General features: G+C 35.1%; 1 protein-coding gene across 7 annotated transcripts in view; it reads left to right on the top strand.

The window, feature by feature from the left end:
• TFEC (transcription factor EC) overlaps window positions 1-16633 on the top strand; it is a 668004-nt gene that overhangs the window by 195237 nt on the left and 456134 nt on the right. The gene's annotated exons all lie outside the window — the stretch shown is intronic.

Here is a 16633-nt window from a genome sequence, read left to right as displayed (position 1 = left end):
TCTGTTTTAGAAATATTCATTAAAATGTACATTGCTTCTAAAGTTTTTGGACACGTAGGGTTGTTTTCTTAAGTATTGAAAAAGAGAACATGAGGAAAACCTTCTGTGTTACATAAGTAAAAATAATGCATAAATCTAGAAATCTCCACAGTGTTCCTGACTGTAATGAAAATCAAGAGCTATTTAAAATACTTAAAATATTCATAGCAACATGAGGGTGTGGTCATATATACCACATTATCTGATTCCTTGATTTATTGTTTAGCAAAGTATTTAGAAGACTATCGTATTGGAGTAAAACTTTGGGGTCAGACTTAAGTAAATAGGGAATATGTCAAATAATTTGTAAGCACCAAAATGGAAATTCCTTTTAAATCATTTGAAGCACAGCATATTTTATTGTTCCCACTCTAGTGGGAAAGATATTTAATAAATAAGGCTGAACTTACAGAGGTGCTCCTGGAAACTGTATCATATCCCAGAAGTATGCCATTGCATGAATATACCACAATTTGTTTATCCATTCACTTATTGATGGAAATCCAGGCTATTTCCAGTATTTGATTGTTATGCATAAAATTTCTATGAGCTCTCATGTACAAATCCTATTTTGGGGATATATGTTTTCATTTTTCTTTTTTTTTAAATATGTTTACATTTTTTTGAAGTCTTTATTGAATTTGTTACAATATTGCTTCTGTTTTATGTTTTGGCTTTTTGGCTGTGAGGCATGTGGGATCTTAGATCCCTGATCAGGGATTGAACCCACACCCCCTGCATTGGAAGGTGAAGTCTTAACTACTGGACTCCCAGGGAAGTCCCTCATTTTTCTAATATAAATACATAGGAATGAATTGTAAGGATGTATGGTAAATAGATGTTTAGTTTTATATGAAAATGCCAAACTGCTTATTTGGACCATTTGTCACTTCCAGAAACAATGTACAAAAGTTCCAGTTGCTCCACACACTCACCAATACGTGGCATTGTGTCTTTTAAATTTTAGCCATTCTAGTGGGTGAGTAGTGGTATCTCATTGTGGTTTTGTATTTTCCTGATGACTAATTATTTTGAACATTTTTATGTCCTTATTCACAATTCATAACCTATTTTGGTAAAATATCTGCTCAGCACTTGTCACTTTTTAAACTGAGTTTCTTGACACAAGTCCCTTGTCATATATGTATTGTGAATATGTTCTTCTAGTCTATGGCTTGTCATTTCTTTTTCTTAATCATAGCTTTCAGAGAGCAGAAGTTTTAAATTTTATCCAGTTTATCAACTTTCATGGTTCATGTCTTTTGTATCCTTCCTAAGAAATCTTTGTTTACCCCAAATATATTCTGAATATATTCTCATATATTTTCTCCTAGAAGTTTCATAGCTTTAGCTTTTATGTTTAAGTCTGTGATCCATCTCAAGTTAATTGTTGTTTATGTGAAATAAGCACTGAGGTTCATATTTTTTCATGCCCAAATGCAACTGTTTAACAACATTTGTTGAAAAGAATTTCCTTTCCCATTGAATTATCTTGGTGACTTTATTAAAAAATAGTTGCTCATCTATGTGTGGTCTCTCTCTGGACACTGTTCTGTTCCATTGCTCTATAGTATATCCTCATACTTCACTGTCTCAAGTAATGTAGCTTTAAGTCTTGAGATCAGGTTATGTAAGTCCTTCAGCTTTATTCTTTTCCAGTAGTTTGCTGAGAGTTTTTAATCATGAATGCTGTTTAATTTTTGCCAAATGCTTTTTCTTCATCTATTGGAATAATCATATGACTTTTTTTCTTTATTCTGTTAGTGTGGTTATTTACATTAATTGATCTTTGAATTTTGAGTCAACGTTGCATTTCCAGACAAAATTAACTTGGTCTTAATGTAATATCGTTATTTTGCTGCATCTGGTTGGCTCATATTTGTTGAAAATTTTTGAGACTGAGATATCACAGTTTGTTTATTGTGACATCCGCTATCTTATTTTGCCCAATACAATTGCTGATCTGTCCCAGATTCTGCCATTTTCTATTACAATTTATAGCTTCTGTGGATTCTATGCTTCCCGCACCTCCCACCCCAAGTGTTTAATGTTGGAATGTTGCTTCCTTATTGATTTTATCTTTCCTTATTGCCAGTTGCAGAAAATCCACAATCTCTTTCAAGGTACTTGCTCAAAATTTACATTAAGAATTAATTCTTCACTTTCCATATCTCACCCTGCTCCCTGTGCTCTTGATCTAGGATTTCTTTAGTTGTATTATACATAATGACCTTCATATCTGATACAAGATATTTTCACATGGGTTGTTACACAAATAGTTTAACTTAAATGTTTCCCTCCCTTTCATCAGACCCTACCATCTGATTCTCAGTATTTTCTGTTATTGGCAGCTCCATACATTTTATTTATTTACATACATTATTTTATACAAAAAAAGTGATTCTCCCCCTCTGTAATTCTCTATTTTTGATCCATAACCAAGTCTTGCCAATCCTGTATCTTGAAAATCCCTCAAGTTCACCTCCTCTTTTGAATCTTCTCTGTCATTGCCTCCAGATACTCACCATTTCTCTCCTGGATTACTGAAACCAGCCTCCAATTGGCCTCTTTCGCCACTGCCAACATTTCCCCAACAGTAGCATAACTGAGAGTTTCACACCTAGTTTAGCACAGCTAAGATGTGGGAACCATCTTATTTCCAATATTGTATGGGCCAGTAATTACATATTGAAAAAAAAACTTGTCAGGGTATTCACATTTATTTGGCTCTAAATCTATTTCAGTTTGTTTGAGGCAAAAAGTCCCATGACCCTAAAGGAAAACTCCTCTTAATTATATTCACCTCGAAAATTAGGCTGCATTTGATGAAATGCTAATGATTGAAATTAAACAATCGTTTTAGCTCAAAAGTCTTTTCATTCCTAATTCCTTACCCTGGTCCTGAAGTCAGAAATAATCCATTCTTCATTTGTGCTCTGAATGCCCCTTTAAGCTTGCACTGCCTTGCTCTGCAGTTAATTTCTTTTTTCTATACATGTTTCCACAAAAGGTTGACATTTTTGAGGCAAAGGCTTAATGATGTCTCATGAAGAGTTTGGCTCAAAGATGTGACTTAATAAGTATGAGTCAAGTTTATGCCAAGACTAAAAGTATAAGAGTACAGACACAGAGCTATTATAGAATATAAACATTATAGGAAGCCAGCTTTGGAACCTCTAGAATGTTATACTGTGCCTCCCTTCCCACCAAATCCAGAATTTCATGGATCCAATATACGTCATTATTAGAAATGCAAATGCAAAGGTATACAAAACAACTTCTTACATGTGTAATAGTTAGTCTTTGGTACTTGTTTATATTTATGCAGTTTTTACTGAACTTTTAGGGGGTAATGCTCATGTCTTGCCAAAAAAGCCAATGCAGCTTTTGGTTTTTCTATCCTCTTAGACTTCAGATATTTGGTTTTGGTATGTTATTTTTATTGTTTGCTATTATTGGCTTAATTTTGGTTAGAGACAATATTTTTTCCTTATTTTTAATTTTGCCTAACAAAAACTGTATGAAATTAATTAAATCAAGTGTTTTTTCATATGGGTGAAGAAAAATTTTAATGAGCAATTTGAAAAACATTTTGCATATGGTCAACATATTTAAAATCTTCTTTTGCTTTTTACTTTAATCTTGGATATAAGAAAGGCATCATAAAAGCAAAATCTTAACAGATGTATGATCTTCACATGTGGTTTATGAGCACAGATCACTAATGACTAATATGAACTTGTTTATGATTTCCATCCCTTGTGAAAACTTTGATGAGTAGAAAGTTAGATCATGAGCCAATTGTAGCTTTCCCCCAAATGAGCAATTTGTATTATGGTACAAGAAATAGATACATAAATTTATTTAATGCATCTACTACACTAGTTTTGTCTTGAAACTGTTTTCTATCTACATAAAATCCTCTGATAAATTTAATTGTTAAAGCCAGTGTCATTCTGGCATATTAATCCAGAGTATAAACAAGCCAATTAGGTAGGTTCATACTCAGTATTGGGATGAAACTACAAGATTTAAACTATCCAGTGAATTTAGAGAACATAGACATTTACCTCTGTGATTCTGGGAAATTGTGCTTTTATGTCTTTTTTTGTGGGGGGATACACTTATTAACTGGAGTGATTTGGGGCAAGTTGCTACATTGTCTCTGAGTTTGTATTTTTACTTATGAAATGTAAAAACATGTCTGCCTCACCCATGCTAGGTTAATCCAGTAAATATTTATTTAGCTTTTATTATGGGACATATACTGTTCCAGGCATTTATGTTACATAACAGAAGAGAAACAAATGAGTAAGGGTGTACACAATAAACACAATAAATAAATCATATAACAGGCTAGAAGATGGGAAGCAGTAGAAAAAATAGAGTGTAAAGGCAGGAAGTTCCTGGTGGAAGGGGTGGGTTCCTTGCAACTTAAAATAGAATTGTCAGGGTAAGCTTCATTAAGAAGATGGCAGGGCTTCCCTGGTGGCGCAGTGGTTGAGAGTCCGCCTGCCGATGCAGGGGACACGGGTTCGTGCCCCGGTCCGAGAGGATCCCACATGCCGTGGAGCAGCTGGGCCTGTGAGCCATGGCCGCTGAGCCTGCGCGTTCGGAGCCTGTGCTCCGCAACGGGAGAGGCCACAACAGTGAGAGGCCCGAGTACCGCAAAAAAAAAAAGAAAAAAAAAAGAAGATGGCATCTGAGAAAAAATTCAAAAGTCATAAAGGAGGCAACCATCAGGGAACATTCCAGGCTAAGAGACTCACTAGGGCAAAGGCCCTAAGGCATGTTTGGTGAGTTGGCAGAACAAGAAGACCAGTGTGACTAAAATGGAGTGAGGGGGAGAGTAGTAGAAATCAGAGAGATAAGGAGGACTGGGGTACAGGTTGATTATACAAAGTCTTGTAGGCCATGGTAAAGATTTTGCTTTGATTCTAGGGGGAGATGAGAAGACTTGGGAGGATTTCATGAGGAGTGATATGATTTGAATTGTATTTTAAAAGGATTATTCTGACGACTGTCTTGAGAGTATATTATAGGGCAAGAGTAGATGAAAGGAGACTATTAGGAGGCTATTGGATCTGAGAGAGATGATGTTGGCCAACAGGCCAACATCAACCTAGGGTGCTAGTGAAGATTCTGGTTGAATGAGTCCCACAAGGTTTTTGTGTAACTTGAGTGTCCAAAGCTGAAAAGCCTGTGGCTGTTTTGAAGAATTGAGCATTTTATTAAACTTTGGTACAAATTTCAAAAAAAGAAAACCACCTAAGATGCCACGACAGGAAGTGGGATGAAGTGCTTGAATTGTAGATGTGTTCTCAAGGCAGAGCCAACAGCATCTCCTAATAGACTGGATGTAGGATGTGAGAGGAAGTGAAGAGGTCAGGGTTGTTCAAATAATTTGACCTGAGCAACAGGAATGATGGAACTGACATCAGCTCACATAGGGAACCTGCAGGTGGAGTAAGTTTTAAGGAGAAACATCAAAAAAATTCAGTTTTAATTACAGTAAGATTGAGATGTCTTTTTAACATCTACCTTAGGATAATCTAAATTATGCTAGGTCTCAAAATGTCAGCGGCTTAACACATCAAAGGGTTACTTCTCAGTCATGGTACACTTAAAATAGGTAGTAAGGGCTCTGCTTCAGACATATACTCAGGGACTAAAGCTGCCATATTGTTAACTGCATTGGAGACATATGGTTTCCACGTTCATAAAACAGGGGAAGAAAAGAACTAGAGAATCACATGTTGTCTCCTAATATATCAACCCAGTGACACAAGCTGTCAGGCCCAGAGTGCGTACCTAGGATCCTGACAGGCTATTGCAATCTCCATTGCCTTAGGTATTATCATTTCTCTTGGGAACAAAATTGAACAACACAGATATTTGCTTCGGTGGTGGTGGTGGTCATGGTGGTGGGGTGTGTGTGTGTGTGTATATATTTTTCATTAATTCAAATTAGCAATAATTAACCAATTAAATCCATGCATCATTGGAACTTTTCTAACTTTTTGAATCTATAAAAACCATTTTCTCTGAAATTAGTAGATGCTATATGGTAAAGCTGCCACGTTCTGAAAAATCAAGCTATTTTTGCTGTTACAATTCTAAACATGTCTAAGAATAGTACTAATAATTGAACCACAGAATTATCCAGAGTGTTCCTACACTGTAGTGATTTGTACCCAGAGGAGAGAAGGAAAAGATTTTAGAGGCCATATGGTAGCCCACTGGCATCGTCTATATTGCCCAAAGAAGGCAAAGACTGTGAAATGGAATTGCCAGTGGAGCCCCTCTCTGGTCTTGTTGGCAAATCTTTTATGAAAAACACATTTAATTAATTCTTCCACTCCAGACCTTTTAACGGGATAATAGTTGACAAGCTGCCAGGCTTTATTGGCCAGAATAGAAACAGATACCATTATGTCATAACACTTAGTCCTAAACAGGAGCTTCTACACTCTTTAATGCAGCATTTGAAGATTCTGAATTTTTAATGCATTTGCCTTGCTTTTCCGCCTTGCATATCAGGCTTAAATTGATAAGCTGAACATATAGATATTCACAGCATTTTATTTTTTCTTACATACATTGAAAAATCTTATAAACATAATACATGTCCATGTTTAAAAATAACATATAGAAGAATTTATAGTTAAAAGAATCAGCCCCCTGCCCCATCTTTTCCTACACGGAATTCTGTTTTCCAGAGGCAAGTGTTTTCTTCTCTCTTAAGTGTTCCCATCTTAAACTTCTTTCCTAGTTAACTTCATATATATGTATACTGTGTATACTATGTCACTATCTCCTAATTTTCCATGTAGACATTATTCATTGACTTTCTGATAGATGACAATTAGCCTAGGTAATCCCCTCTCCACCTCCACCACCATCACTACCACCTTCCAGTTTTTTGTTACAGCACTGTTTATGACTTCTATTGGTTATTTGTGTTTTCTACCAATTACAGACAGTATCTCTAGACTCCTCACTTTATAAAAGAACATTAGTGCCCCTACCCTTGATTTAAACTCTCTTCCTTATTTCTGTCTCCCAAATTACATTATTTATACCTTTCAGCATTTGTATTCTGTTCCGCACCCATAATTAACAACTTTCTGATGTATATTCAGGCTGATTTGAAAATCAACATATTCTGGGCTGTGATTTTTTTTTTTTCTGGCCAACTCTAGTAGTTATCCCATCTCATTTTACTTTTTGTCTCCTGAAAATTCATTGAAAACTCTTATTTGCTGATGGTTTGTCTCTGGTTTTCTCTGTTTTTGTGTTCTTTTTGTTTAATGCCTTCTTTATTTCTTTACTTTTAATAAGATCTAGAGAAGGAAAGAGGATAAACAAATGAGCTCAGTCTACCATTTTGCACCAGAAGCTACTTTTTTACTTGAATTTTTTTCCTGATACATATGCAACGAAGTGTTGTACCAGCAATAATTTAGCTAGATGTTCATATTTCCAGTAATATACTATTGGAACAACATTTTATCCATATTTTCTTTTTACTTCTGCAGTCTAATGTTTCATTATTTCTTTAAATTTTGAAGAAAATGTTCTAATCCAAAACACTCTGAGAAAGCAAATTGGAAAAGCAAATCCACACTTTGGAAAATTTAATGAAGCCTAAAAAACTGACCATCAATTTTAATTGTCTATTTACTTACTTTGACATTCTTCAAATATATTGAAAACAAAGATCCTTTCTTTTAAAGTATTGGCATGATATTTTGAGTCTTCATTCTTCTCCAACTACAGTTTATAATACACCTGGCAGGCAACTACCTGTTTAGATATCTTTATCTGCACTGCAGGATAAGATACTAAAATGCTTTCCTCTTGCCTCTGCTTTTTGTGAAGTCTGGATTAGAGTTTCAATAACTCCTTGGAACAAGTTACTATACAACATAAACATATATTCCTGTTTATTCAGAGTGACAGATTTGTTATTGCTGTATTATGAAAACAATTGTGATTCCAAATAAAATATACTCATAAATTAAAACCAAGAGAGCAACGTAACTACAGTCTATACACAATTTAAAGTCCCAATAATTTTGTTTCACAAAATTCAGCTAGCCTGAAACACATTGCCTACAATAAAGGCAATGTCTGCATGATTCATTTTTTTAAGTATGTCAAATTTACGTCTCCCTGTTTTCTTACTGACCTCTAATAGTACAATCTTCTTGGATATTTTCATTACCACTTTGTGAGCTTCGGGGCATGTCTTGATGTACCAGCTTTATCCTGGACTGAAGGTGATCTTTTGGAAAGCTGACTTCAAGAAAAGAGAGGCAGTGCAGCTTGGTGGTGAAGGGGCCTGGCTTGGAGAGCGGGCAGTGGGTGCCAGTCCTGGCTCATCATCTTACTGACTGGGTGACCTTAGACACTTGATTTACTCCCTTGAAGCTTGTGAAATGGGAATATTAACAATATTTACCTTAGAGAGCCGCCAAGAGTCTAAAATAAAATAATACATGTAAAACATAGCAAAATGCCCACACTTATTACATACACATTAATTGTTAGTTATTTTTATTCTTAGTAACAATAATTATTTGAAAGTATTAATCTGTCTGAGCACACAGAAGTACCCCTTAAGTTTTTTGAGGACCTAAAATACATCCTAAGGATAGCTTTTCAATATTAGGAACTTTTCCTGTTTCACTTTATGGACATGATTTTTATTTTGGGGATTACTTGCACTAGGCAGAAATATTAAGTCCAACTTTAACTTTTCCCCCACTTAGGAGGTCAAGTTTGTATATAGCTTATTTATATCTAAATCCCTGTTTTTTTAAAGCTGACTTCAGTGAATTAACATGTACATTAGTTTCATAAAACCTGTTTAACCTTCACTTGACATAGTAAACAAATTTCTAAATGTCTAAGAGGGAAGTTTTTGTATCCCTAACCAGGTAAAGGAGAGAAGATGAGGTAGAGGCAGGACAAATACTAAAAACTCAATTTAATTCTGGTTCTACCACTAAATTTCTTTGTAACTTGTCAAGACACTTTATTCATCAATTCATGCATGTTTATCCTGTACCATGTACCAGGAACTAAAGTAGAAACACAAATAAAATCCCTTACCTTGGGAAACACACAGCTTGGTTTGGAAGGCAGAGCTAGTACAATAAAACATCGGTCCCCAGCCATTTTGGCACCAGGAACCGGTTTCGTGGAAGACAGTTTTTTCACGGACTGGGGTGGGGTGGGGAGGGTGGTTCAGGCGTAATGAGAGCGATGGGGAGCGGCTGTAAATGCAGATGAAGCTTCGCTTGCTTAACCGCTGCTCACCTCCTGCTGTGCGGCCCGCTTCCTAACAGGCTGCGGACCACCACCAGTCCTCGGCCCAGGGGTTGGGGAGCCCTGCAATACAACATATGTGACAGTACATACACAGTGTGACAATATATTTATCACCGAATGATACATGATGTGATGTGTGTGAATGTATGTGGCATAATACATGTACTATGAAATCTATTTTACTATATTTTATTAGTTTTTTTTTCATTTTTTAGTTTTTTGTGTATATATCTTGCTTGATATTTGCTGAATTTCTGAAATCTTTAAATTTATATCTTTGACAAAATTTGGGATATTTTGTCATTATTTCTTTAAATATTTTTTCTGCCCCATTATCTTTCTCCCTTCCCTTCTGGGATTACAAATACACACACACACACACACACACACACACACACACACACACACACACACACACACACACACACACACACACACACACACACAGGAAATCTTTGCTATTCTCCCACAGATTCTTAAGGCTCTGTTAAGATATTTTTCCTTTTCTTCAGATTAGAGAATTTCTGTTATTTTATATTAAAGTTCACTGACTTCTGTAATTTAGAAGTATTAAATAAATATTAAAGTTAATCTGTCATCTCTAATCTGCTGGAAGTTTTATTTTAGATATGTAGTTTTCACTCCTAGAATTTTCATTTGATACATTTTTATAGTTTCTGTTTCTCAGATGAAATTTGTTACATTTGTTCATTCATCATGAACATATTTTCTTTTATTGAGCACAGTTACAATACTTGCTTTAAAATACTTATCTGCTGACTCCAATATCTGGGTCATCTCAGTCTCTTCCCATTGACTGCCATTTTTCTTGAGCATGGGTCATGTTTTTCTGTTATAAATAAATCTAGGAGTTTGGGATTGCATCCTGGACTTTACAGAAGCTGTGTTCTAGAGACTCTGAGATTTTCTTATATTCCTCAGAAGAGTGTTCATTTTTCGGTTTTAGCAGGCAATAAACTTGTCTAGATTCATACTTCCAGCCCTGTCTCCCCTATAATGGGTAACAGCTAAAGTATCTATTTAGTTCTTTCTATTTAGCCCTAACTGGGCTGCTTGCAGTCTGCCCTATGTTTATATAGTACAGGGTTCAGCCAGAAATTTGGGTAGAGTTTATGAACAGGATTTGGAGCTGCCCCTCTCTTACTCTCTCCTTTTCAGGTCTTACCACCACTTTCCAGCTGCTGTGGTTACCTGAACTCTGTTCTCTCATTCTTTACACCAGAAAGACCATCGGAATCTATCAGAGTTCTAGACATCCAACACTGAGCCACACTGGGTCCTCCCCTCAGATAAAAGGCTATAAAAAATGGGAAATCCACCTAGTGCTGATGTCTTCTTTGTGTAGATTCTCCCCCACATCCAGATTCTGCCTGCTTTGGCCTGTTTATCAGTATTTTCAAGCAGTTATTTTCTGTGTTTTGTCCAGAGTGTATAGTTGTTATCTGCAGTAGGATTGATCCAATAGGAGCTCCTCAGCCATTACCAGAAAGGGAATCCTCAATTTGTATTATCATACATAGAGCTAGAGTAGTTAACTTGCTTCTGTAATTAGCATTGTATCTCAGCAAGTAAATAGTAAATTCTATGTGTTCAATTTATCTCTTTTATAAGTACTAAATCCTTCACAAATGGTCTGTGGCTATAGATCTAAGAAGTGTAGCTATACCACATTTTAGGATTAGTTGATTTAAACATTTACCTATATCTGTGCTGGGTGTTGTAGCATGCTGTAATTTAAGAGTGATGCAAAGTACTTGAACTCACCTCTAAAAAATATTATTATTTTTGGAGTAATGCAGAGTGATGAAAGAAGTTTGTTTTAAATATGTGACTTCAGTATGCTGTTTATTTATATTATTCTATAGGTGTGCTATCTAAAACAGTAGCCATAGCACATGTGGCTACTTAAATTTTTAAAAAGTAAAATGAGAGTCCAGTTCCTCACTTATACTACCCACATTCCAATTACTCAATAGCCACGTGGCTAGAGGCTACTTTATTGGACACAGAAGAATAGAACATTTCCATTATTAGAGAAAGTTCTGTTGTTTAACACTGTTCAACAAAGTGCTGCTCTGTGAGCAGACAAGTATACTTACTAGGAATTATATTTGTTCAGTTGGTCATCTGAAATCCACAGGTGTAGAGTCCATTGCCAACTAGAGCCATACCTCGATGGACACGGATGTTTACCCTCTTCTGTCACATTTGCTATTTTTTCCTTTCACGGGTTGATCAACTATGTAGATCACTGCTTGTTCCTGTGAAATATCTCTGTAGACTTAAAGCCAGTGATACTTTGCATGGCTTAACTATATTCTAGGCACTGTGCTCAGCACTTTATCTGCATTATCTCATTGAACCATTATAACAACTTCATGTCATACGTGCTGTTAGTCTCTCCATTTTACAGGTGGGGAAGCCAAGACAGAGAGGCTACATAACTTGCTCACAGTCCCATAATAGGTGGGAAGTGAAGCCAGGATTTAATTGTGGAAGAATAAAGGAAGTGAAAGAATATATATATTTTATATTCCCTGTGGGAAACTTTCTGAATATCAAAACTTGGAGATGACATTGTTTTACTTTTATGAACAGAAATATAGTACAAAAGGATTACACAGAAATTAGTCACATCTTTTTAAACTAATGTAAAAAAATTCAGTTATATATCGTTCCTTAGTCACATAAATTCCTGATCTAGGACTGTTTGTGGAAAATATTTATATTCCCTTCCCTTTTTCACCTCTCTCAGATGCCAAATTTCCTTTCAAATTACCAGCTTCTAGATCACAGAGTATCATTCTAATTCTGATCCATATCACTCTCCAGCCTATTTTAAACTCTTTTAACAGTATAATGTTTTGTTTGTCTTTTATTTTCTATTTAAAGATGATTAACATTTTAATATCTCCTACCAAATACACATTTCTATGTTTTAAACTTCTTTCTTTTACATAAAAGAATTTCTTGGCTAAATTAATTTCTTTTCATTTAGAAGATTTCATCTTTTTTATTAGCATGTATTGATTCTATTTATTTATTGATTGCTCCTCCACCATTACCCTTCCTTGTTCTCAGTAACATTATATGAAAAATGTCCTAGTGGTTTTGGACTCTTAATTTAATGTTGGGGTAAAAGTTCCCTTTCTTAATGAAACGATCCATCCAAGAGAGGAAGCATGGTGACCACAGTGCTGAGGCTGGAGCATAGAACCACTTTCTTGCTCTGTTTTTTATCTCTCAAATACTATGCCCCTCTTGCTACCATTAAATGTGTCTTGGTGGTGTCACCAGCTCAGGCTTCATCAGCCTTCTTTGGAAACAGAATAGACAGAAATGACCACTTAAAGCTCATTTAGATGAATATTTGTAATAAAAGAGTAACATCTGTAAAATATATTTTGCCCAGAAAAGGAAAGCATGACATAATTATTATGACATACTTTTTCTTAGATATGAATAGAAGAAAAAAGCTCTAAAAGGTTCAGAAAGATATTAATAAAGAGTACTTAATAAGCTTTTATAAAACACTAAAAAAATCTGAATAGTTAGAAATACAAGTAGAACAAAGTTTTTATAGTGGCCTGGCCTTTGGTCACTTGGTAAATGAAGTGAACTTGTCCCCATCAAAATGTTCTTTGCTTATTCCGTAGCCATCTTATAAAAGAGGAAAATCTGCAACGAGATCCTGTAGGTTCAAATCACTTAACTCTACTTATTTTTATTTAGAGAAAAAAACAGGAGAGCCCTCATAATTCCATCATGAACCACAAGAACAATAGTTTTAGAAACATGCAAATTTCCTTTGGTATTCAGCTGCAAGGAGCTCTTTGAAAGAACTTCCCAGCCATACTTATTTTGGAGATGCAGCTGGATAATTATATACATGTGGCAGAAACAGGAAGGCCTCATTTCCTCAGCATTTTACCACTCTGCTCTTCAAAGGGAATGTGAAAATATTTTTGTTAAAGGATGGGATTCCCTGCATTTCCTAATAGTTGAAATTAGTTACTCCTCATTAAAGTGTTACATTTTCCCCCCCTGGATGGAGCACCTGTGTTTCTGCAAACTCTTTTTTTTTTTTTTTTTTTTTTAATTTGAAGGAATTTTTTGTAATTACTTAACAAATGAGCATATTAATATGTAACGTTGTACTAGATTTTTGTGAGGTTCACTGCAGGTCAATTTATTACCTACTGAAAAAGTCAAGGGAAAAAGTGCCTTAAACAGAAAAGTAGAAGAGTCAATCATTACTCTATTTAGAAATGAATTTCTACATCAAAGCATCACCCAATTTAGAGTGATTTGTGAATTACTTCCTTTTCTTTTTACTTCTTTGTATTTTAACTTTGTCAATAATATTTGTTATTTGTGTGATAAGAAAGAACAAGAAAATGAAGCATTTACCTATCTTATTTTACTCGTAAGACAAGGAAGACAGGATTTAACAACTTAAAAGACTTTAGTCTGGTCGTTAGCATATTATTCTCTCTTACAGATATATTTCACCATTATTAGCACCATCTAGGTCCAGGTTGTCCAGTATAACTTTCTGTGGTTATGGAGACATCATTCTGTATAATGCTGCTTATTACTCTAGTCACATGTGCCTAGTAGCTGTTGAGCACCTACGATGTAGCTATGGTAACTGAGGAATTGAATCTTTAATTTATTTAATTTTAATTAATAAAAATTGATATAACAATGTATTGCTAGTGGTTTCCATATTGGACAATTCAGGCTTAAGAGCCAAAACAAAAATCATTCACAAGCATCTAAAAAGTATTGTAAGATAGGGATATAGGATTAAGAAATACAAACTACTATGTATAATATAGATAAGCAACGAGGATATATTATACAGCACAGGGAAATATAGCCATTATTTTGTAATAACTTTAAATGGAATATAATCTATAAAAATATTGAATGACTATGCTTACACCTGAAACTAATATAATATTGTAAATCAACTATACTTCAATTAAAATAAGAGTATTGTAGCACTATTTGTGGTTACCAAACCTGTATTTATTTACAAATAGTTCTTTGGATGTTTATTTTCTCTATAAATGATGTGTCTATAAAATGGAAAGTTTGTTAAGTAAGTTTTGTTAAGTTTGTCCATACTTAACAAAAGTGAACTAGAATTTTGCTATAATACTATTAGTTATAGGAGAAATTAAGAAGAATGCAGGTCATAACTAAAATGAAATACTACAAGAATTTTAAAAATCTGTAAGATAGCCACAAGCCTTTGTCCTTGATTCTAATATTTCAGAAAAGCTCGGGTATGTGTAAAACATGTTAGACCTTCAACAACTCTAGTAGTAAGGGAAGGGAATAAGCTAGGAGTAAGCAGGACAGAGACTGGTGAAACTCCCAGCCATGGGACCTGACCTTGCATGAGTAGTGAGTGGTATATAGCAAGACTGATATTGGTTTTAACAAGTGTCATTATGGAAGGAGGTATATGTAAGTGTAAGCTAGTATTATTAAAACAACTAAGCATTTGAATTTATGGGTAGGGAGCCTTTAATCACTATTATTGTTTCCGGTAGGTGCAGTGGGTTTTCGTAAGTCATAAGGCAAAGGGTCAGAGAGAGAGATAAGGCATGAAAATTTGGGAGTGGCTGAGGGCTTGAGGAGTAGATAACATAGATAACATTAGATTCTTTAAGACTAGAACGACTTTAATAAAGGCTACCTCTTATTGGGACATCGACAATGCATTAGGCACTATACTAAACACTTCATATACATTAACTCATTTTTATTAATTTATGGTTACTAACTCATAACATTGTGAGGTATATATTATTATCCGCATTTTACAGATGATGAAACTGAGGCACAGCAAGTCTACGTGATTCCCTAAGTTCACATAGCTAGAGGTCACATAGAGCTGAGAGTCAGCCCAGGCAGTGTCTCCACATTAGCTGCTCCTTTGTGATGTCTTTATAGTCATTTCTATGTTAACAACTTATACCCCTGGGGATCCTTTCATTGTAGGTTACAAAAAACCCATTTCACAATGGCTTAAACTATGTAGAGGATTTATTGGCTCATGTAACCAATATCCCCAGAGATATATAAGACTCTAGAACAGCCTATCTTGCTCTGGTTTGGTTCCCTGTGATTTTCATGGTTCTGCCTTTCTCAAGATGTCATCATCAGCTACATGGAGGAACTGGTAGGGAGTTGACTATGGTTGTTCTAGGTGCCATCATCCAAAAGGGAAGAGACATTGTCTCCAGTTGTTTCCAAGAAGAGAAAGTTTCTACTATAGAAGCCCCTGCAAATACCTCTTCTAGTCTTATAGAGAGAAATTAGGTCATATAGCCTCCAGTACCAATGGCCAATGGATGGGCTTGTCCAGGTTGGTGTATGCCGGAGCTGCCTGCCTCACTTCTAGATCCAGGATGGAGTCAGCTTTCCCTGAAGCATGCAAGTTCCTCATGGGACATGTGAACAAGCAAGCTGAGGTTGGTTATTACCAGCAGACTGGGGAGTGGATGGTAGGTAGGGAACCCCAGTGCTTACTTCATCTCTCATATTGAGGATGTAGACCCTCAGAGATATGGTGACTTACCACAAAGTTGCTTAGCAATCCATCTATCTTTGAGCTATAAACGTCTAAATTCTAACAGCCTCTTCAAGGAAACTTTTAAAATCATGTCTTATTGGAACTCTTCTGGGGAAATAGCATTTATCTCTAAATACTTTTTATAAAATATGAAATAATCAAGGTATCTAAGAAATTAGAATTTTTAGTTAATTATGAAAAAGAAAACAGTATGAAAATAAAACTGATAATTATCTAATTCTCATTGTATATTTAGAGATTATATACATTATATATACAATATATTTTATATTGTATAACACCTCGTAATTATAAAAACAGTATAATATACTACTATGTAGTACAATACAATTGGCAGCATAGCTTACTACTTTATATTTGATTTTAATATTTTTGTGAGCCCATATACAACTAAAAATGATAAAAAAAAAAAACTCTCTGAGAAGTAAGTGGTTAAGATATATTGTAGAATATCTGTTAATCAGCCCATTGCAACCTCAGTTCTCTTTCACTAAAACTGTATTTGCCGTGTTTAAAATTGATATCAAAGCAAACTCTGATAGACATGCATTCATCTGTTCCTTCATTTAGTGAATTCTGTATTTATTGAGGGCAAAGCACTTGGGGAGAGAGTGTTGAGTACTTGTT

Source organism: Delphinus delphis, chromosome 9 (genome assembly GCF_949987515.2).
Source record: "Delphinus delphis chromosome 9, mDelDel1.2, whole genome shotgun sequence".
NCBI lineage: Eukaryota > Metazoa > Chordata > Mammalia > Artiodactyla > Delphinidae > Delphinus > Delphinus delphis.
This window is presented reverse-complemented; position numbering and strand designations above follow the sequence as displayed.